Below are 23,767 nucleotides of genomic sequence, written 5' to 3'. Positions count from 1 at the left end.
CACCACAGTATTTGCCACTAGTATGACCCTAGACCCTTGTAGACTCCAAGGAGATAGGAAACTATGTGGTTGTACCTGTCTTGTCAGTATTCCTTCATGCCTAGCAGAAACCATAGCCCTCCTGCAAGTGCCTAAGTCGTCCTGTCGCTTATCCTGGGCCTAGCCTGTCGCCTTGGCTGCCCTCCCCCCCAGAAGAATGATAGATTGGTGCAGACAGTGTGCATTGTCATGGTGAATGAAACAACAGTGATGGAATCTGAAAAGGAAACTTCTGTAGCAGCATCAACCTCTTGCCTCTGCTCCCCAAAGTCGTCTTTCTTTCCTCTGCTTATTTCATAATATCAGATTAGTTATCTTACTTAGCTGGCCATGGTGTCACACATTTGTAATTTCAGTGCATGGGAGATGGAGGCAGGAGGATCAGGAGTACAATGTATTCTTCAATTTCATAGTGAGTTTGAGGCCTGCCTGAGATATGTAAAATCCTCTATCAAAGATCAGTCAGTCATCAATGAATTGATTGATCCTCTTGCCTAACAATATAGAGCTTTTTCTTTAATTTCATATAAATGTGTTCTATTATCATTTTCTTAAATACGATCTCACAATTGAAGTTCATGCTTTTGCGAATATTTTAAATAAACTTTGGAAAATCCTGCCATCTGCTCTCATGTACTATGAATTTGAAAGCAAAGTGAAGTAATATCTGGGAATATATTTAGCTAAATTCCATAATAGATCAAGTAAACATTAATTATCACTTCCAACCAAGAAATGCTAACAGCATCAAAAGATAATATGATACACAGTTCAGTTCCTAAATAAACTTTTAAAATGAAATATCACAGAAGTCATTGTTAATTCTGTTGCTTGCTAGATACTAGCACATAGATAAAAATTTTAAAACACCAAGATGAGGATAAGACAGAATAAAGTCAATATGAGCAACAGGAGAGAATATTTACAAGCAGATCACGCTAGAACAAGGCAGTCAAGGAAAGTGAACATGAGCAGTAAGAGTGAAGCATGAAATTAAGAAGTGGATCAGAAGTGCAGCTCCTGAGAACAGAGTATAAAATGATTAACAAGTTCAGATTACATGTCTCAAAAATATCCATCAGGTAAGCTACAGTTTTTCAGTTAACTTCTGGGGAAAAAAAAGTTCACTTAGCAATTTTTGTTGATAGATAAAGCATGTATTTATACATGGAGAGCAAAACACGTTCATTACTCATGTAATTTTCCTTCATAAAAACATGGGATTTCACCTCCAATGAGCTTTTATACTAAGGAGTGTTTCTAGTATGTATCTAAAACTGATGAAACATCCCTCTGAATGGAGTATTTAATTACCTGCACACATATGGCAGCATTGCAAGGATGTAATTAGTGTTCTTTCATTTCATTTTGAAATTAAGGGGAGAATGCCTTTGCCAACCTGATTAGCAGGTCAGGAACTTAGCTTCAGGGTGGACAGTAAATCTAATGAATATAAGAATTTACTTCCTTTTATCAGTGTGTTATTACCAGGGGATGACAGACTTAGGATATATTCGTGGACTTTATAACATTAATGAGTTTCATGTAAGATGAAATCGCAGGTGGTTCTTAGTAAGCAGGTACAAACACATTTTAAACAAGAGTTAATGCAGGCTAGCGTCTTTATGTCAGACTTTAAGTATGGGAGAAAAAGAAAAGTATGTTTACATAAATATCAAACCTTCTGGTCTCTAAAAAAGGAGTATGTCAGATTATATATTCAGATTGGAAAACATTACTATAACATCTATCAGTATTTATTTAAAGCTCCTTCAATCATTACACGCACTCCAATATTTATGGCAGCACCTGAATATACACAGTTTTGAATTTTTTAATTGGTAGTATACATATTCTAAAAAGTATGGTGACACCTAACATATTCTTGACTTATGGCTCTTAAGTTTCTTCAGCTACTTTATTGTGAGAATGTGGAAAGTAAACCATCCTAAGAGGAGGAGGACAGCAACAGCAGCTGAAGTAGGAGCATTCTGGCTGGCTGAAATGGTACAGATCTTTTTTGTGCACCTGTAGCAGATGGTTCTGATGCCTCAGTGAATATCCTCCTTCCTACCTCTGATTTCAGCTACCAAGGTGGGGACCTTCCAGTGGGAGCTTAGACTTACCCCAGCAGCTGGTACCTCCAGCTTGAACTCAGTGTCTTCCTGCTTTGTGCCTGAGGTCTTCCCTAAAGCACTTTTCATTTGGAAATTTAAAAAACAACAGCATAATGTTGCTGAGAACAATTATGTGTTACTATCTAAGCACATTTGTTTTGTTAGGGATTGGATGCTGCCAACTATTAGATATTTCTGGTTTAACAATATGGTTATCAAGAGAGATTAACAGAATATATGTATCATGAAAGCAGAAGGGGGGACTATTTGGGAGAAGTAAGGGGTCCAGAGAGAGAGTGGAGGGGAGCACACTGCAGGGAAAAGAACAAGGTGCAATGATACATATGCATGAAACTGTCACAATCAAACCCATTTTGTATGCTAATGAAAAATTTAAACCCAATATACCTATCAATAATTTATGCTTAAGTAACAATGCAAGTAAGAAATGTGGGCCCCAAATAGTGTTTGTGTGAGTGTGATCCAAATAATTTAAAACTAAAAGTTCAAGGAAGAAACTTACTTATGTTTCCCAAATAAATCAAGAATCACACTGAATGAAAAGCATCACCAACTTAAAACAACATCAATAATGCCCTCAGAAGGAATGATTCTCCAGAAAATTGCAAAATCCAACTGACTGATCAGGTATATACAGTGGAGGTTTTCAGCACTGTCCAAGTCAGTATGACAGTGAAAAGAAACTTTCTGAGTACTGCAGGAGAATTATAAATATATATAAATATATATACATATAATATACATATACATATGTGTCCCTCATACCTATGATAAGTATGATAAGGTTCAATTTGCAAGTTTGGCTTAGTAAGAGATGAACAACAATAGTAAAACAATAATAACATACTGTAATAGAAGTTTTATGTGCATGTGGCCTCTCTCAAGTTATGTTATTATGCTATGTTGCATTTTCAGACTGTGGCTGACTGTGGGTTGTTAAAACTGAAAATTAAACTGGGGTAGGTATAAACTACTGTATATACCAATGTTAGATCATCCAATGAGCAACTTGAAAGTTATTTAATTGGAAGCTGGAGAAATGGCTCAGTGGGTAGGAACACTTGCTCTGTAAGCGTGAGAACCTGAGTTCAGTTCCCTAGTACCCATGTAAAAGGCAAGTATGACCTCACATGCCTGTAACCCCAGCACTGGGGAGCAGGGACAGGTGAATTCCTGGTGTTGGCTGGCCAGGCAGCCTAACCAACATGCTGAGCTTCAGGTTCACTGTGAGACACTGCCTCAAAAGAATAAAGGGAAAGAATAAATAAAAATTATACCTGACATCCTCCTTTGATCTTCTGACATGTGTGCATGGGGGCTTACACGCCTCTTTTACATGTATGTAAACATGAATAGTCCTAGAACTACATTTAACTGGTAAAGACTAAAGATGAAATGTGCTTATTGTATGACTTCTAAGTCTGTTCCAGGGACCCTCACAACCATGGGGGCAGCAACCTTACTTACAGATTCACCAGCCTGTAGCATATCCAGACTCCAGTAATAAAGGGGTTTTGTGGTCTCAGAAGAGATACTGCCCTTTGAGGATTCCTGTTCTATCTGCTCTTACTTTTCATCTTCCTTGGTTAGATTTTAGTCTTTGGCTTTTGCATTTGCACACTGGAGAGTGGGAGACAGAGCCCTCTAACTATTTTGGAAAAACAAGACTTATTTTTTATCTTTAGTAAGCTGGCTTAGTCTATCTTCAACTGTGCTGGGATTGATTTCTAAGTGATCTACTAATTTCTGGATTGTGCTCACTGACCTTCTGTTTCATGACACTGTGTTTTGTGTTATGTAAGTCTCAGGTCCTCTAATCTTGCAGGTGAGTCCACCAGGGCCAAGCACAGCTACAGGACTGTGATCTTATCATAGCATTTTCTCTTTGTTTCTGTTGGCCAGCTTGGCCATCTCCACTATTTTGGTCTCAAAACCAATTTAAAGTTTTCTCAAGCACAGATGGAGGGACATTTTAAAAAAATATAAGCTGTATGAAGTTATCAATGTCTTGAAAAACAACTTGGACTGTGGGATAGAAGAAGAAATTCGTTGGAAAACTAATTAAATCAAAATGTGATTAAAAGTTCAGCTGATAGGAAGGTGCTATACATGGCTTCTTTCAATTTTGACTAGTGCACCAAAGCATGTTAAGTGCTAACACCAGGAGAAGATGAAAGAGCAATGTGAAAAACCATTTACTTTTTCTACATTTTTTCTGTAGTAATATTCTAAAACAACTCTATTAAAAACAGAAAAGTGGGGATGGAGAGATGGCTCAGTGTTTAAGAGCACTGGCTGCTTTTGCAGAGGACCTGGGTTCAAGTCCCAACACCCACATGGTGATGAACAACTGTTCATAATTCCTGGGTCCAGGGAATCTATCACCCTCTTCTGACTTCCATGTGGCATTGTATAATGTGGGTGCACTCATATACATGCAGGCAATATACTTATACACATAAAAGAAAAATAATAAAATATTTTTTTAAAACACAAATAAGTGGTAGCTGGAGAGATGGCTCAGCAGTTAAGAGCACTGACTGTTCTTGCAGAGGATCTGGATTCAATTTCCAGCACCCACATGGTGGCTAACTCCTGGTCCAGGGGATATGTCACCCTCTTCTGGCCTCTGAAGGCATTGCACCCACATAGTACATTTACATACATGTAGGCAACACACACACACACACACACACACACACAAAATAAAAATATCCTATTTAAAAATAAAAAATCCCAAGAAAGTGGAGAACCACTATAATAATTACTGTCAAATATCCATTTTCTTTAAACACCAGATTTGAAGTCCTCAGGGTGTGCCATGCACCTGGCAGTGAACTGTGTTTCAAGTACTATGATAGGAGTTAGCTCAGTTCAAGCAGGTACATTCAGAATACTTAAAATGCCTTATCTTCCAGCTGGAGAGTCGACTCAGCGGTTAAGAGCACTGGCTGCTCTTGCAGAAGATCTGGGATTGAATCCTAGCACCCACATGGCAGCTAACAACTGTCAGTAACTCCAGTTCCAGGGGATCCAATGCCCTCTTCTGACTTCCACAGGTACAGCACAACACAGGTGCATTTATACACATGTAGGCAATACACTCATCACATAAAATAAAAACAAATCCAAAAATTTAAATAAATAAAATGCCTTATCTTTTCTTTCCATTTTATTCCATAGGGTTTTTTCCTCTAAGAGCTTTTTAGCAGAATGAGGACGAGTAAGGTAGAAAAGAGTGCTTCTTTTTCTTAAATCCTTCTGGGCTCTAAATGATCCCATCCTAGTACACAGCAAACATTATCAAAGAGAGATATTTGCAAGTCCACTGCTCATGCAGATTTTAAGGGATATATTATAAAATTAGAATAAGAAGTCGAACATTGTGTGTCCACTCCTTATCAAAGCGGTTCCTGCTGATTACTGTAGTTTGGAGCTCTCTGGTAAGTGGACTAGAGCAGGTGGCTTAGGCTCCTAGTTCAGGCAGAAACATCTTTCCCTTTCCAAAGCCAAATCTGTATCTTACCCCAGATACCAGAAAAGGAAGATCACTAAAGTGTGTTATACTTTGGTGTGTATAATAGACACCCATACATGTATGCATGCATTTCACTGCCACCCACAGCACTGTGTGGTTGGATTTATTAAGATTTAAGTGTAGTAATATCTAGTAAGATTAGAACAGAACTGGGAAAAGTGAGCAGGTATTCGGTATCTAACAATGTGAAAGTAGCCACTATGAGTCTTCAAGTGCTTATTTTCAGCAAGCCAATACAGTACTAGGTATTAGAACAGTGTACCAAGTGCACCGAAGGATAACTTACACCTCAAAAAACATTATACATTAGAAAGATCAACACTTTAGAAAGAGTTAAACACCTTTTGTTTCCCCCACTTTAGCCCCTAAAAGTCATTTACAGCCTGTATCTACATATACAGACCCACATCAACTTTTAGAATAGTCATCTGGAAGGAAAAAAATTAATACTGTCCAGCATGTCCAGCATGCTCCTGAATCAAGGAATGGGAAGGGCAGAGGCTTTCAGAACAGTATGTGGGCAGTGTCTTCAGCAGCATCCTTCGGTACCCTGTGGTACCCTGTTCCACACTTCATGGCATTCCAGTTTGGCAACCTGTTGATTCCCTTCTTTGCCTCCATTTTGTAGGCCATCTTCTCTTCCACTACTTTAATAAAGTAGCTCTTCTCTTCCCTTGTTTTCTTGGCAACCAATGCTCTCAACCCCTGAGCCATATCTCCAGCCCCTTATTTATTATTTTTATTTTATGTGTATGAGTGTATTGTCTGCAGGTATGTAAGTGCACCCTAGCCATGCAATACTAGTGGAGGGCAGAAGAGGTCATCATATGTCCTGGAACTGGAGTTACCAATGGTTGTTAACGCCTGGTTTGCTGAGAGTAGAACTCAGGTCCTCTGTCAGAGCAGTCAGTGCTCTTAACCAATGAGCCACTTCTCCTAGTCTTCCCCTGTTTTCTGAAATACCTCATCCTCATACTTCATTTCTCAGCAAGTTGATCCAAGAGCCGAGCTTCCTGGAAACTGCTCCTTTCTTCTAGAGCTTCTCATTTCTTCTGGATTTCTGCCAGGGCAAGGGCCATTTTTGGAGGAAAAAGGAGGAAATCCAGAAGGAATTCTTTTTACCTATGGCCGCGTGTGGTCTGAAGTGTGCTCAGTTCTCTCACCTGGAAAATAGAAAAGGGGCGGGTCTTTTACCCAGCCCACTGCAAAAAAAGCCCTGCTTAGTAAGAGAACCCCTTGGCCACACTTGACCCCAAAGAAGTCTATGTCTGTGAAATTTGCACAAAAATCATCAAGCTTAACACGTAAAGATTTCCTGTCCTGCAAATCTCCTTCACTGTGGGAGGATAGGAGCTTTGCAGAGTATGACGGTTCTCACACTGCATCTTGCTTATGCACAAGCTTTTTATGTAAATCTTTTGGGAATGAGGAGGCACTGAGGAATTTGTGAATAATGACTCGAACTGAGCTGAGCAAGTTTAAAGACAGGATGCCGGGACCTGTGGAGTTTTTACTTTCTGCCTACTCCAAATCTCAAAACTGTTTCTACATACTTCCTCCACATCAAGGTATTGGCTCATATGCTGACATACTGACATTTTCATGCTTTTATTAATTGGTAATTAATGCCAAAAGTGAGGAGCAGGCATTCGCAAAGAGGCCAATTAACGACTACATCATTGTCAAAATGCCTAAGAGCCAGAAACCCTGCAGGCAGAAGTCACAGCCCACTGAGCATTTGTTCCTGTTTAAATCCTCTGTAGTATGAAAACTTGTCAAGCAGTCTGGAAAATACTTTTTCCTAGGTTGATATTGGTGGATTTAATGTAACCTTGGTCAAGGTCATGAGACAAAATTTTTTTAGAAAGCAAAAGCATTTAACATATATGCCCATACTTCATGTCTAAGCAATACTGAGGAAGTTTCTAATAATTAAAAAAAATAAAATCAGACATATCAGTTCAAACAAATTAGATACTCAGAAATACATTCTGCCTTTCTGTGATGTAGCTTATTTTATAAAGAAAGCCTTTATATATTGCATGTTTTGGGACCTCTCAGATCTACAGTTATTATACCTCTCATCTGCTACATAATAGTGGGGTAGCCTATAAACGATTATTTGTTTCTTAACTACTGTAAATTTCAGTTTTTTTTTAATTTAAAGTTGAGGTGGAAACACGTGTTAATGGATCATTGTACTAAAAAGTTGAGGAGTTTTTTGTCTTGCCTTTTCTTCTTCCCTCTGCTCCTTTCAAGGGATTGGTCCCTCAATTTACTCCAGGCAAGCGCTGGGTGAGAAGTGAGGTGGGAGCAGCTGCTATTCTGCTTGCATTGATTTTTTCCTGGGGATGGCGCATGGAATTTATGGATTTCATACCTAAGGATGAAAAGGAAGACAGCGCCTTGCGGAAAAACGAAGAATCTGGAAACCTTGGAGGACAGTTTCTCTCCATCTCCACAGATACCCTGTGCATGCCAGAGAGGGTTGTGCATCCTGAAAGCGAGGGATGTTTGTGTCGCTTTCTGAAGCATCCATCCAGGCAGCAAAACCCCAGAAAAAAGGCTGCATGACCAGGGAAGGCTGCTGAGATACAAGGAGACTCACTGTAGGCTCCAGCTTAGGTGACTCCTACAGGCAGTTGAGCACATTGTCCTGAAAAGCCACGTGGGTAGAAAGGATGCACATACCAGCGATCAATGAGCAAGGGCCCCTTCGCCCGATTTCCTTAGTTCTGTATCTGGCTCCAAGCACTGAAACGACTCTGGGACTAGTGGGCAGAAAACCAAAACACGACTAGCCTTAAAGTTTCTTGGGAACTCGAGTGATTTTTATTGATTGACATTTATTTATAATAAAGATAGGAAATATTTCTTACAGACTTGACAATATGAAATGAGATTTATATGTGCCTCATACATAAATCAATTAGTGTTATCTCAGATTTAGAAGATGCTCCATAAATATTCTTATCATTATTTATCACCTGGCAGATAAGAAAAGAATCATGTGTAAAGGAATTTGCTATATTTCCTTAACTCCCACCACGAGACTCTATTCTGAGGGACATGATTGGATACAGTGGACACATTTTCTTGGAGATGAAGCTTACTGTTCTTTTCAAGTTATGATCTTTAACTGATTATCAGAATCAGTTAATTTGAAATCGGCTTTGATGTCTCGACAGAGAAGAGACAATCACTGGGCAAATAGGACTACATAGCATGCATTCCGAAGTCTTAACTTTCTATAACTGGATAATGCAGGGCCTTAACACACATCCAAGGACTTTCTGATTGCTCACTTTCTGCTATTGATATATACCTCCATTGACTCTTAAAAGTGGGAATCTTTCTAAAAAAATTTTTTAACTCTTATTTTTATTTTATGTGTATGTGTATGAGTATATTGCCTGCATGTATGTGAGTGTACCCTTGTTGTGCAATGCTGCAGAGGTCAGAAGAGGGCTTCCAAGCCCCCTGGAACTGGAGTTAGGATGGTTCATAGCTGCCATGTGGGTGCTGGGAATTGAACCCGGGTCTTCTGCAAGAGCAGTCAGTGCTCTTAACCGCTGAGCCATCTCTCCAGCCTCCAAAGTGGGAATCTTATATAGGTTAAAATATTCGAGTAAGTAATGCTTTTGATTAGTACTGCGATTCAATACCAGGGAGTTGGTGTCTTGGTTATGAACTTAGGCTCTGTGACCTTGGATGAGCATCAGTATTGAGAGTGGGGCAGTACACCAGAGATGTCTTTAGCACCCAGTGATGGCTTTGTGTGTGTATCAAATTTTCACTGACCTTCCTGCAAGAAAGCACCTTCCTGCCTGGCATTTCCTTTAAATTCTCAAACTTTAGAAGTCTTAGAATCTGGAGATCTGAGGGTTGGGGGTATACCTCTGCTGGTAGAGTGCTCAGCTAACATTCACAAAGTCCTGGGTTTGATCCCCAGCACGACATAAACCAGGTAAGGTGGCCCATGCCTGTAAACCCAGTATTTGGAAGACAGAGGCAAGAGGATCAGAAAATCAGTGTCATTCTTGGCTATATAGCAAGTTCAAAGACAGCCTGGGATACATGAAATCTTGTCTCAAAAAATAAGAAAAAGAATCTAAAGATCTGACTTGGGGTGTATATATTGTTTCTAAAATAACTGGCCTTGCAACCAGAAAAAAGGCAATTATAGCTTTTCTATTTGAATTCTTCCAACATCTGCCTGGTTCTTGAATCCAAGTTTAGAATATTCTTTTGTAGATTTAGCAAAGAAAATATGGCAAAATGTCGAAGTAGAATCCATCTCTGTCCTTCTCTAAAGCTCATCCCTCATGTCCAGTATCACCTCCCAGGAACCTGGCTGTCTTTAGTTGTCCCAAGTCCTTCTGTACTGGACTCTACTGTGTGTGTAAGGTGACACTACACTTGGTTTGCCTGGAATAGCTTTGGTTTGCTTGTGAAATTATCTTAGTCATTTTTTAGTTTTTAGTGTCTTTTTTGCTCTCTAAGATGGTAATTAATAAATTTGCTATACTAGTTTGCTATTATTGATGTTAATAGCAAATGTGCCTCACAGATTATAAATCTTTTGCCTCAATGCTTATAGATGAATTTTCCTTCTCCTAGACTGATATGAATTTAGTAAATGGAGGCTTCTAGAGATAATGCATCCTCTCTGCATCTCATTTTTCCCCTTGGCTTTTGTAACACATAACCCATGCTGGCGTCAAACTCACTATTTAGCCGAGAATGAAATTGAACTCCTGATTCTCCTGCCTCCACTTTCAAAGGGCTGGCATCACACCCATATGACACCATCTTGGTGACTCTCTATGTTTCCTAATTGGTGATTATACCTTAAGAAAATATAAAAGCTCCCAATGAGGGGAGGTCTACTACTGGTGTTTATTGCCTCAAAGTTCAAGTTTTCTTTTTTTTTTTTTTTATGAGGCAAAGTTTCAGTTTATTAAGAAAGGTTGGACTAGGAATGTAGCTCAGTTGGTAGAATGCTTGCCTGGTATGTATGATGGCCTGGGTTTTATTATCAGCACCATATAAACTAGGCCTGATAAAACATGCCCATGATCTTAGTGCTCTGGAGGTAGATGTAGGAGGATTAAAAGTCCAAGGTCATTCTCAATTATATAAAGAGTTCAAGGTGAACAAGGGCCATATGAGACCTTTTCACACAAAAAAAAAGGAAGAAAAAACTTTAGCATAGCTTTAAGCACATTCATGAAGGCAAGGAGAGATGGGGGAAGGAGAAAGAGATGATTGATAGATGATAGATTGATAGATAGATAGATATACATACATACATACATAGATACATAAATGATAGATGATAGATGATAGATAGATACATACATAGCTACATAAATGATAGATAAACGATAGATAGATAGATAGATGATAGATGATAAACAGATAGATTGATAGATTGAGACTTGGTAAAAGGAGAGTACACACTCAAGTATAGGTGCAGGCTTCTTAAGAGAGAGTAATGCCCAAAGTTTCTAAATAGCTTACTAATAGTGCTACATTTAGAAGCACTAGAGTCCCTAACTTAAAAAAATGCTTCTGTTAGGAACATACCAAGTCATGTGAGATGGAACAGGACTGATGGCCAGGCCAAGGAGTAAAAGGGGGTGGAGCCTAACAGAAAACTAAGAAGCCTCCCTTATCTTCATTGAATAATCAAGTTTTAGCCCAAACTTAAGAAAGCAGAAGGCTAATGTTTTACTCAAAGCCATAGCCATGAGGGGAGTCACGGTGATCTTGTTTTCTCTTAGACTAACAAAATCTTAGTGTTTTAGTCACCTAATAACCAAAGTGCATAAAACCAATAAGATCACTGACAACTTTTAAAGATATTTTTTTTCAATTTCACATGATGAATTCATTAGCCTAGAGTTAGATGAAATCTAAATACTAAAGTATACTGGCATTATGTTTCTAAGTGAGAGATAAAGGTTTAAATTCCAACTTTATGGGGCTGGAGAGATGGCTCAGTAGTTAAGAGTACTGGCTGCTCTTGCAAAGGACCCTGGTTCAGTTCCCAGCTCCCAAATTATGGTTAAAAAACATTTGCAACTCTAGTTCCAGGGAATCCAACACTTTCTTCTACCCTCTGTGGGCATTGCATGACAGGGGGCTACATGCAGGTAATACAGTCATACGCAAAATAAAAATAACAAAACATATTTTTTAAAAATTCCAACTTTGCCACTTACCATGTGATCTTATTCAATTTACATAAAATCTGACCCTGGTTTATCATTTACAAAAGAAATGTAGAGGACTGGAGAGATGACTCAATTGTTAAGATTATCCCAGGACCTACATGGTGGCTAACAACTGCCCATAACTTCAGTTCCAGGGGAGCTGGTTCCTTCTTTTGACCTCTGTGGGCACTGCATGACATGAGTGCACATACCTGAATGCAGGAAATACACTCATACAAATAATAATAATAATAATAATAATAATAATAATAAAAGACTGGAGGGATTGGGGAGATGGTTCAGCAATTGAGAGCACTTGCTGTTCTTGCAGAGGATGGGATTCATTTCCCAGCACCAACATGGTGGTTAACAACTGCCTGTAACTCCAGTTCCGGAGGTTTCTGGCCACCATGGGCTCCTGCATACACATGGCACACATAAACCCATGCAGACACCCCCCCCCACATAATAAACAAAACTTCATGAAAAGAACAGTGAAGACGATGATGCCTTTGCATTATTTCCGATTAATGTTTTAAACGTGCAGATCTCAAAGTGGGTTTCATAGACTCCTGGTTCTTTGAACATCTGAACTAAGACACAAGATGATGAGAATTGCTGCCTAAGTCATAAGGCAGTGTGAGGACTAAAGTGAAGACAGCATGTGATTATGGATTAGTTCATCATCTTGTTGTTGTAAATAAATACCTGACAAAAGCCACCTAAGGGAGGAAGATTAATTTTGGCTCCCAGTTTGAGAGCATAGTCCCCATGGCAGGGAAGGCACAGTGGCAGGCAGCTCCAGGACAGCAGGAATATGGGGCTGCTTGCTCACTCTCAGATGAACAGGAATCAGGGACAGGAGAATGCTGGCAATCATCTGTTTTTGTTCTTTTCCCCTATGTATTCTGTCTGGGACCCTGGTCCATGGAATGGTACCATCTACATTCAGGGAGAGTCTTCCTTCCTCAGTTAATCCTCCCTGGAAATATACACATACATACACACAGACACAGATGCATGCATGCACACACACACACACAGACACAGACACAAACACACACACACACACACAATCAGAAATGTGTGTTAGAACACACACACACACACAGACACAGACACAAACACACACACACACACACACAATCAGAAATGTGTGCCTTAGTAATGCCCTAGGCATTTCTTATTTCAATCAAGTTTACAATCAAAATTAACCATCATAAGTGAAGACCCATCATAACACTTACTGGATAGTAAAGTATCAATAAATGTTACTTTAGTTAGATAAACTGTATAATACTGGGGGGAGCTGTACCCTAGTAACCTGGACAGATGATTCAATGGCCCCAATATTCACCAGTAGGTAAGATCAGTGAACTGTCTTCTGTACTTCTTGTGCTGAAGTGGCCTAAAAAAGATGCAGATGTTGGATTTCCAAAACTGTTATTTCATCTCCTTGATATTATTTGTTCCTTTTATTACTTTATGGAAAAATGTTTTTCAATTTAAGAATAAATTATGCTTATAGAGAATTCACAAACTAGAAATGCATAAATGAAGCTAAACTCATTCTCAACTTCTAAAAGAAAACACAGTGAACATGTTGATGTTTCTTCATAGTCTTTTGCTTTTCTGTGCTAGGATATTAGCTTAAATAGGACCTCTTATAAAGTACCAAAGTTTTTGTAACCTTAGTTAAGTCTGTATATGTGAATTAGGATTGAGACATTGAATATTCAGAAAAGTGGATGGAGCTGAGCTGTGCTTTGAAAATAGATGGACCAGACTTGGGAATCGATTTGGAATGGAGTTGGATGTATGAAAATGGCAAGAGGTATTAGGTGCCCAGTTTGTCTGATTGGTGGATGGGGTTGCCAGATACAGAATGGGAAACACAGAAGGTGGGAGATTTCAGGGAAAGATCAGGCATCCATTTGGGGGCATGAAACACTTCCAAATCATTTTCTCATTCTTGATTTGAGGCCATCCTGTCTCTTCATAGGGATGGCTCTGTGTGAAGCCAATGTTCTGCTGGTCGTGGTTGAGAAATGTGTTGCTGAATGAATTTGTGGTGCAATATTAATGGCAAGTGGTCATTAAAATGTTGGGAAACATTTACTCCAGTAGGATTTTCTTTGTTTTAGTTTGCTGAAACCCGGTTTAAATTGGTTTAATTAACAAAGGGTTTTTACTGTTTGAAGAGGCAGAAGCTCAGGAGTACTCCAGGCAGTTGGCTAATGAAATGCCCAGAGTCTGCTGCCCTCTCCTTCTGTGCATGTCTGCTGGTCTCTCGTCTCTGTTTCTTCCATGTTGCTACATTTTTAGCCTCTCTCTTCCTCTTGTCAAAGGTTAACATAGGACTCACAGCTCACAGTCTCATGGGAATATGAGTCTCTGCCCTAGGTTGCATTTCATGTATCCAGTCTTTGTAGTTATATAGACATGGAGTCTTTTGATTGAGTAGACTGAATAGCCTGTTTATTTCTGGGCAGAACACAGATGCCCTCACTGGACGAGTAAGAAGCAGGCTTTTCACAAAAGAAAGTGTTTGTGTTCTCCAAAGGGGGAGGAATAAAAATCAGTAGATGACAGGAAGCAATGTCTTTGTTTTCAGAATGGTTAACGACAGGTCTTCTCTTGGAAGGAATTGCTTTTCCAGGCCCACTGTCTAGTAAAGGCAGATCATGCCATTCTGTGTCTTCTCTATATAAATGTTTGGATTGCTAGAAGACATGTGTCCTTTCCATCCAAAGGTGACATCAAGTAGTTATACTGCAGTTTACAAGGTGGCAGAAAAAGAATTCTAAGAGAAGAAAATCAGTGGGAAAGTTGGAGAGGTGGACTGAGGAGTAAGGAGGCAGAAAGTTCTTAATCCTTGGATCTTGGTAATAAGCAACCGAAAATTCAAGGTAACGTCTGTATTTTTGAATTGTTAATAAGTAAAAATTTAAAAAGTGGTTGGTATTTTCAATGAATAAAGACAATATCATTTAAAAAGACATCTAGAAAGCATTGTCTTACATTCAACATCTCATTCTTGATATACCATGGGTTTAATAAGGAAGTCAGGAATGTGTATCAAGTTAATCCTCCATAGTCTGTGATGGGCCAATTATTTGAATGAAGGTACTGAGAAAAGATTAAAAACAGAAAAACAAAGCTAAAAATCATCTGGTATTCTCAGCAGACTCTTCTAAAAGATGGAAATGCATGTGCTCATTGCACTGAGGAAAGGCTATACAGTAGGCCTGTCTGCTCTTTGGTTAGAATTTTGACCTAATAATTTCAGAATTGCCTTATATTGAAAAAAAGGACAAAATTTCCAATAGACTATGTTATGCTGTTGACTTTAGTAACTTGAGACCATGAAATGTTTCCTTTTTAATAATGAGGTAAACTATACTCCAAGTTACAAACAGAAGTCTGAAGACGAGCAAGAAAACACCAGAAGCAAATCACAAAACAAGGATGTGGATACATCTCAAAATTGTCCCTGTGTCATCCTGGGACTGAGTGCATTTGATCCAGGTTCTTATTTAGCTTTTTGTCTTAGTTTACTATAATATGTAAGTTAGCAGTAGCTCATCCAGTGAGGAATTGAATAGAGTATTCATGAATCTTGACCTCAGTTTAGAGAATTGGGTAAATAAATTTCCAAGGTGTCAACTAAAAGTAGTAAATCTTTCTGACATTACATGCTAACGATGCTGTATGTGTTTGCATTTTTATAGTATATCCAGAGGTCAAACTCAAGTTCTCTGTGATGGCTTTGTTATTTCTATTAAGAAGATCTTAAGATCTTTATCATTGTATTTAAGCATTAATAATCCCAGAGTTTCTTCATGTTTTCGTTTGCATGTCACCTCACTAACTGGCTGTTCTATATAAATATGTGCATATATATCCATGTATAAAAGAAAAACATACATGTTAAAATATATCTAATAGGTTGTAAACATATTACCTGTTCTGTCTTAACCATTTTTTGTTAGTGAATGTTTCTGTGGATCTGACTTCATTTGTACAATGTTCATTTGTATAAAAATATTATGAAAGCAGAAGTAGAAAGCGTGTATTGCTTTACCTATCCTGAGTTTCTACGACATAAAGGAGAAAAGAGAAGAATCAGCAAACGTCCCCTGAGTCTCAGCCAGATGGCTGACCTTCACAATCATTAGTTCTTCCTACATATCGATTGGAAACACCACCATAGAGGAAGAGGATCTGAAATTTTTGTCATTTACTATCCTGTTTCCTTTGTCCTTTGTTTCTATTTGGTAATTGATATGGTTTGTATACTCAGGGGAGTTTTTGAGCACTGGATACAGATTTCTTACATCCCCATGTAAACAAATAAAGAGGTTCAGCCAATTCCACTAAGTAGGGATGCTCAGGACAGTCAGGTGGGATAGAGCCACACAATGGGCTTGTGATAAGTTGATAAATGTGTCCCCAAACCAATGCATTTGCTTCTCCCCTACATTTGGCACCAAATCCAAATCCTTCCCAGCTTTGCAATTTCAGTGCTTTCCATTAAACACTCTGTTCATCCCTTTTGTTTGTTTGACCATCTGTGCTCAAGATTTTCTCTCACAAAATTAGTAAATATCTTTGCTAAACTGAACAAACCATTTTTCACCCAAGTTAAGGAAACAACCCCTTTCCAATATCCTAAACACTATAGAATAAGATTTCAAACATAAGAATTTAGTTTATTGCTTCTTTGGGAAATGTATTGCTAGGTTAATTAAGAGCACATATTTTTGGAATATTATTGATTCTCACCAATTTTACAGGCATGCAATTTCTCCTAGAGTTATTTAAAGGGATTATGGTTTATCTTGTTGTCCCAAGAATCTTAGGTTTATAATTTTTCTAAATAGCCAGTAATCTCATACCCTAGTACAAATATTATGTGTTGAAGACACTCAAAACTAATGTATTTAATCAGTGAATAAACTAACAACATATATTTTGTTCATTTACATCTATTTAAAAATTGCTTAACACAAGCATAGCACACATTAGATAACCAATGAGTGCTAGGTAAAACTAAATGCATATTTGAACCACTAGATACAATAGATATAAATCAATAACTTTTCAACAATTGCATTGATTCACTTATTTATGAAGCTATTATTTAGTACCTCTTCTTTTCCAAGGACAGCTCAAATACTGGGGAAAGTTACGGTCCCTGATTTTGCAGAATTTACATGATGTAGGTCATGAGAAATTGCTCAGTAATTACATTTGAGATTATGTGTTGGAAAAAACAGGTTGAGAAAGAAATTTTTGTTCAATATATATCTTTATTGAATTTTGTACATTTTATACAATACATGTTAATCATATTTAGACTCTTCCCCTATTTATACCCCAATAGCCCCCCACCAGATTTTGTGCATTCTGTCATATATGTCAAGGCTTATTGAGTCAAGTTTATGTTCTCAGATGTCCCTCAGTGTGAGTTCATCCACTGGAGCCTGGTCAGACTATCTAGTGTCACTCCCTTCAAGAAGGTCAACTTTACTTCACTCAGCAGTGATCAGATTTCACTAGATCCTCAGCTAAGTTTGGGATTTCTTAGCCATTTCTCTAGTTTTATTCTGGGTTTTGAGATCACATGGGTCTTGTGCATGCTGACACCATTGCTGTAAGTTCATATGAGCACGTTTCCAGAAGCCTGAAAAACTGTTTCCTTGTGGTCATCTACCACCCCTGGCTCTTAGCGTCTTCAGTCCCCTCTTTTGCAATGGTCCCTAAGCCCTGGGTGGCAGAGGTTATTGTGAGGACATAACAAAAAAAAAATTCTATATACTGGAGACTTTGAAGACTTTCCTGCAGAACTGATGATTAAGCCAAGATCTAAAAGATAAGGAAGCGAGAGAACTGAGGAGAGGGTTGGGGATCTGGAGGAAGAATAGCACATATGATTCTGTAGAGCTAGGAAAGGGTAAGATCATGTTGGTTCTTTTAAGGAGGCCACTTAGCATTGTAAGTTGCAATACGGGAACTGGTAGATGTGCGAGGCACAGTCAATCCAGTCAACAAAATGAGAATCAAGCATCTGCAAGAGACTTACATTATCCAAACCAAGTAGTGACCTTCACAGATTGAGGTGGGGACAGATGTGCATATGTTCCCACACTCAAGGGGACTCTGTGCTCTTCTTCCCAATTCTACATTCAATGATATCATATTAGTTTCTTAAAACTGGCCCATCCATGGTGGAAATATTTATCACATTCAAATTGGCAAATGCTATAAATCTGAGCTTCTCTTCTCTCGAGAGTCAGTTGTTAAATATTTACCAGCACATTATTGGTTAGAGAAGAAGGCAGATGATAAGCAGGAGTAGATAGTGGTTGGGGATGGAAGGGCAATTTTTATTTGCTAAGTGAATAGCCAAGCCCTAAGTTATTATTCCAGCCATCTGTCCATCTCCCATGATTAACTAACAATAAGGGCAATGATATTCACACAAACTCATTAGTGTCAAGCTATTATGCCAGCAATGTGCTAGGTGTTCTTTCTAACCACTTCAAGAAATTGTTATAATTAAATCTTATATGGAAGAATGCTGAGATCAAGCTTCAATAACTCTTCAAGACCAGCAATTGGTCATTGAAAGTAAGTGAACTTGAGACTTCATTATTCAGTTCAAGTTCTTTGATGCTCCATCTCTCCCTTCCTGTCCTTGTTTTCGCTTCTGTTCACATGTTTTGTTTTTCCTCCAGGACATTCTAGCCTCAATTGTTCAAAAAACACTGTTGCCATTCAGAAGCCAAAATATCAGAATCAGCATAAATAGAATAACAGCAGGGGGTTTGTAAAGTGTCAGATAGCTAGTATAGTCCTTTGAATATTTGTGTCCCCTCTAAAATTCACTTGAAGAAACTAAGGACCAATGCGATAATATTAAGAATTAGAATTTTGGGGAAAGTGATTAAGTTGTGAAAGCTTCACTTCCACAAATAGGATTAGATACTGTATTAATTGCTTTTGTATAGCTATGAACAAAATATCTGACAGAAATAGTCTAGGGGAGGATTTCTTTTGTCTTGCTGCCTCATGGTGACTTGGTTCTGTGCCTCTAGGCCTGTTGTGGAACATTACAGTGACAGGAACAAATGAAGGAGGAGGTGGTTTACCTCGGAACAAACAAGAAGCAGAGAGTACGGAAGGGACTAGGGAACAAACATCTTCTTCAGAGCCATGTTCCAGTCGTCTGCTTCTTCCAACTAGGCTTACCTTCTGAGGTCTCCAGCATCAGATGGGGACCAACCATTCAACACATGAGCCTATGGGGGACATCTTATGTTCAGATACCTCATGAAAAGAACTTAGGGGAACTAGCAAGCTATCCTCCTCTGTTTTCTGTTATTGATGAAGACAGATTATTCTCCAGAGGATGCAGCTACAAGGCACCATCTTAGAAGTAGAAATCAAACTCTCCCCAGACACAGAACCTACCAGTGTTTTGATCATGAACTTCCAACTTTTAGAACTGTGAGAAAAAACAAATTCCTGTTACATATTGATAAATCAACCAAGCATAAAGATAAGTCTATTGACTATTTTTGCTATGTGAGTCAATGAATTTTTTAAGGTCATCACTCAAGGGGAGGGGGACCCATTTCAAATGGAAGGACTGTAATGCAGACAAGATTTAAAAATACCTTTATGGTATTGTCTGTTCCTCCTCCTCTAATGCCTGTAATGATGGGAGAACAGTGAATGGACAAGCCATGGACTGGGAGAAAATACTGTCAAGCACTTATACCTAGAGCCTACATCATGAACTTCTGTAACTCAAATAGCAAAAAAAGCACACAATCCATTAAAACTGGGGGGGTGGAGGTAGAATCAATAGGCACATGAAGAAGCGCTCACTTGTGCCAATCACTGGTAAAAATTACAGTCACAGTAAGATACAACCACATACACAGAAGTGGAAAAAGGAAAGGTTAACTTCACTGAAGGATTTTTCTAGGGCCACAATAACAAAGCATCACAAGTTGTATAGGTTAGTTTAAAAATCAAAAATTTATTGCCACATTGTTATGAAGGGCTGGAAATCAGCAGGGTTGGCTCTGTCTTAAGCCTGTGAGGGAATAACGTTGAGCTTTCCATGTTTCTCTAGAAACCTTTATGTTCTTTGGCTTTTAAATACAGTATTCTAATCTCTACCTTCATATTCAAAGTCATTAATCCTGCATGTATATCTGTCTTTGTGCCCAAATTCTCCCCTTTTATAAGGATAAAGACATACTAGTTTAGCATCTCAAGTAACACCCTCACCTTACCTAATCATTGCTTCAGTGAACCTATTTCTATTTCCATATAAGGTAACGTTCCAAAGTATTGAATGTTAGAACCCCAATATTTTAGGGAGGTTTATAGTTTGACACATAAAAAATACAAAATGTTCACGAATACGTGGCATAATCAGAGATTTTTTTATACTTCTTAGAGGAAGTATAAAATGGTAGAACTCTGGAAAACATTCAGACAAGTTCAAGCACCTTCAGTTCCTCAACACTTACCCTACTCCACAGGGCCTACTGCCCTCCAGCATGACAGGGACTTTCACTCAGAACAGGGGAGTGAAGAAGATAAGAAAAGAAGATGTTAACATTTCTTTTGTGCCTACTCTCAATTCCCATATGCCCACTTCTGCCACAGGAAAAACAAGCCGTTCATTCTGGCTCATATTCCCGGGACAGTGACCCTGTAACAAATAATTGTGGATAAAATTTAAAGCTACCACACCAGTCTTGTCCTCTACAGATCAGACTGTACTTTCAATGGTGAGAGAACAAACAGAAAAGAATGCCATGCATTTCCAAAATATTATCTCCTTACTCCAAATAACTTATATTTATTTTTTTATTTTTGGTTTAAAATTTTTTTTATTGAGCTTTTTAAATTTCATACATTTCCTACTCAAATCCATGCCTCCCTCTCCCCCTGCAATCAAACCCCATGCACTCTCTCATACATGGGAAGTCCTATTCATTTAGGTATTTGTATCCAAATGTCCTTCAGTGGACATTCACCGGAGTCTAGTCAGCACATCCAGGGGTCATATGTAAGTCATACTCTCCCTCACCCAGCAGCAAGCAGTCTCAAATAGTGCTCAATCTAGTGCTGGCCTGCCACCTATTTCTCACCTCCCCTTGGGGCCTTGTTTAATTGAGCTGACATGGGTCCTGCATTGGATGCCACCACTGCCACAGGCTCACATGAGCAAGCCTCCAGTGGCCTGGAAGCCCCTACCTCCCTATGTTCATGAACCAGCCCTAGCTTTTATAATCTTTCCATCTCCTCTTCCACAAAACTGAAACAAAAGTCTTTTGAAAATAAAGATCTCTTTTAAAATGTAGTGATTAGTATCTTAAATGTAAATTGGAGATGACCTGAGAATGTAAACCAATGGCAGCATGAAGATCAGTAAGAAGAAAGAGAAGGGTAAGCTGTAACAGCCCTCTCAAGGGTTTCATGCCTAGTAACACTACAATTAAAATCATACCATCATTGTAAGTTTCACTGTCCATAAAGCACGTGGTGCTTCTAGAGCACAGAGTAACACATAATAGGTGCTTTTGAAATCTGGGAAGAAAGAATGACACCCAATATTTGAGCCTTTATAACTCTGGGTGAGCACTGGAAACTAAAAACTGGAAGATGTTACCCATCATAACTAAACTACATAGTGAGTTCCAGGACAGCTGGGGCTACAGGGAGACCCTGTCTCAAAAAGACCAAAAATAAATAAATAAATAAATAAATAAATAAATAAATAAACCAAAACCAATCCAGAAATTATCACAAAATAACAAGAGACAATGCTATTTTGTCCCTGTTCCAGCAGGTGTGCCTCACTGAACACCCTGCATTGCAAATGGACCAGAGGGGTGTACACTGGCTGGGTGTCCAGAGCATGTGGTCTTCCTCCTTAAAGATGCTGGTGCCAACAGGACTCCAGAACAAGTAAGCCATTGTTAACTCTATCAGTGGGGGCTTCTCACATCAGCAGTTCAGATGGGGCCTAAATGAAGCAGCCAGAACTACACACACACACACACACACACACACACACACACACACACACGCTGCTAGCATTAAGTATAAGCACAAAATTGTATTTCTTCTACATTAGGAATTTGAACTTTAACACTGAAGTAATAGTGACAAATTAAACAAATGTGGCTAAAAATATTTTTGTAGTTGTCAATTTTTATGCAACAATGGCCTTCACAGAAAGGCTAACTTCACTGAGACCTCTGTTTCCCTTTCAACATGAGGCATTATATTGACAGACCTCAGAAGTTTGAAAATAACCAGCTCCAAAGGGCAATAAAGCCAATAACTTATCACATATACATATATATATATATATATATATATCAGTAACTTTAGTAGTTGCTTGGAGAAACACACACACACATTAGAATTGGATGTTCACATTTTCTGTAATTATGATACAGGGAAATATCTGTACTAGAAGAAATAATTTTTAAAAATCTCTTCTTATAGAATTCTTACATAACGAAAGTCACCAGTTTCATATTCCCAAATTTTCTGAGATTCTTTGGAGAAGGTTAAAGAGGATTAAAGAGGAATCATTTCTTTGATATAAGTTGGTTTTATTTTAAACAGTCCCAATATGTTATTAGGGCATTCAAAAGAGTTCTCAAAAGCTAAGATCACTGAAGCAACATAATAAAATAAAATCCATAAAACACAATTTGGGACAAAGATCCTCTTAGAAAAGGCCAGTGACAGCAGTTACATTGCCTCAACCCAGCAGGGGAACATGGTGGGGCTGGAAGAAATGAATAATTTACTGGCTGGGTCTTTTGGGAAGAAAGAGCATTTCAAGTAAGAGAAGTGGAATATAAAATCAGGAGCTGTGCTTAACTCACGTAATTTCTCTTCCAATTTTATTAGATCTCTACTATCTGCAAACTAGTTTTTGAAGGAAAAAAATTAGAATTCAGTTTTTTAGGTAGTTTTCAGAAAATGAAGCTGAGAATGGTTGAAATCAGGAGGTAACTGAATGCTGGTGTTTAAGAGGGACAGCTGTATTTTGAGAGGTTGTCTTTACACTGTCACTGGTGTACCCGTTTAGGGGTCTCTGCTGCTGTCCGACCTCCAAAGAGTGGTGGACACAGAGAAATGGGAGCATTGGATAGTTTTCATTGTTTGTAAAATATTTTTACCTTTTGAAACACCTCCATTTTCCAGCACATTATTCCAAATCCAAACCTCCATTTCTAAGATAGCTTCAGTTTCAAACACAAAGTTTTAACTGAAGTTGAAGAAGAGGGGCTGTCCCTGGGTCGGTCAGACCACCAGCAGGGCTGAACACTCTCCTCATTAAGTCCCACAAGCACTTTCACGGTGCTGTGAACAATGGTCATGACAACACTGTACAGAGGATGGCAGAAAAGCCGTAATACTAGATGAGAGAGTGCTTTGATTTATATATAAATCTTCTCGTGGTTATCACCAGTAATGATAAACAAAAACAGGGGTGGGAGAGAAAGTGTGATGTTTTAATGTGTATTTGCAAAGTACTTTTTAAAGCTCACTTGAATTTATGTTGGTATTCCTTGAGAACTGCAAGAACCATGATTAATAGCGATCTTGATAAAGCTGAATTTTAGCCAGGTTCAAAAGAACAATGCCATACATTTAATAAAATTATTGCTTGTGATTTCTGCAGAATGCAACTTTATATAAGACCCAAGATTTTAAAAAAGAGGGAAAGGAGAAAAATGTGCCTCACAGACAACTTGAACACTATAAATTATCTACTCTCCAAA

This window comes from Nannospalax galili, unplaced genomic scaffold (assembly GCF_000622305.1).
Source record: "Nannospalax galili isolate Female #2095 unplaced genomic scaffold, S.galili_v1.0 scaffold102, whole genome shotgun sequence".
Taxonomy (NCBI): Eukaryota; Metazoa; Chordata; class Mammalia; order Rodentia; family Spalacidae; genus Nannospalax; species Nannospalax galili.
This window is presented reverse-complemented; position numbering follows the sequence as displayed.